This window comes from Diceros bicornis, unplaced genomic scaffold (genome assembly GCF_020826845.1).
Source record: "Diceros bicornis minor isolate mBicDic1 unplaced genomic scaffold, mDicBic1.mat.cur scaffold_90_ctg1, whole genome shotgun sequence".
Classification (NCBI taxonomy): Eukaryota; Metazoa; Chordata; class Mammalia; order Perissodactyla; family Rhinocerotidae; genus Diceros; species Diceros bicornis.
In genome coordinates this window covers 667,814-669,093 of record NW_026691791.1, presented here as the reverse complement: position 1 = coordinate 669,093, position 1,280 = coordinate 667,814, and positions in this window count along the sequence as shown.

The following is a 1,280-nucleotide window of genomic DNA, read 5'->3' as shown; positions in this document are numbered from 1 at the left end:
AAGAAGAGACGACACAGAGACATGGAGGGAAGAAGATCACATGAAAGATGTAGGCAGAGGTTGGAGATCTGCTGCCACAAGACAGGGAAGCAGGTACCACCAGGAGCTGGAAGAGGTGAGGGAGGATTCTCTGCTGTTGATAAACTGTGAATCAATTGTAGGGCTCCCCTTTGTTCTCACTCAAACCATCAAATCCTAATAGTACCTTGTCTTAAAAATTCTGATTATCACGTGGTTTATATGGATGTCCTGAGGATCATGGACCACACCCGATGCCATCATTTAAATATCTCAGGTCTGCAATTATCACATGTGAACACTTTCATTTTTCAATGTAACTCACTGAAATCATGGTCTACATCTACAAATTCGTCAGGAATAATTTAGAGATATGCGAGCAAAAACCCAACTGACGTTAACCTAAAACAATTTAACAAAATATACGAGGGAAGAAAAGATGCAATGAGGGAAGAAATCAGCTCATGTTAATGAGACTTGAGGAGTAGATTGTGACCAAGCACACAGATGCAGCATACAAATGAGGGTGCAGGTCTTGGCCTGACCATCCCCCATGGCCACCCTTACTCTGCTCTCCTCCCAGATGGACTCAGACTATGTCAGCGGCTCCTACACTGTGACCTCATTCAGCTCCACTCCCCATAACTCCATTTCTGGCAGGTAATAACCCCATGTATACCCAGATCCACTTCCTGATCCATAAAGGGGCCTGTGCCTGGATCCTGTAGGGTCAGAGAGGGCCATTTTACACCCCTTGTCCTAGGACATCTGGGGGTTGGAATATGCGGATTAGCTCACAATGAGGAATTAGAACACCCTAGTCGTAGGGAGCAGTCAGCCCCACACCAAAGCTGTGGGCTCTGGGAGGGAGCCATCACTGTGTTAAATCCAGAGGCCATTGTCTGGAGGCACAAGGCACAGCTGTCCACCTTCACTCCCTCTCTGCCCTTCTGTTTCTCTGTCACTCTTTGACCCTCTGAAATGGGCTTCCTTCCCCATGACTGCTAAGACTGCTGTATCAAAGGTCTTCAAGAAAGTCCAGAAAATTCCTTGTATTTGAGCTAGCATTTAGCAAAAAAAGGATAGAACTTATGTTATAATGAGATATAAAGGCAAGCTTAGTGAAGTAAGACTTTTATGGAATCAAATTAATTTAAGGTTAAAAAAAAGCTCTTTACAATAGGTATCATCTTTTCCTGAGTGCAAGTATTCTAAAAAAATATAACTAAAAATCCTAAATGATCCCTGAGGCCAAATTACCT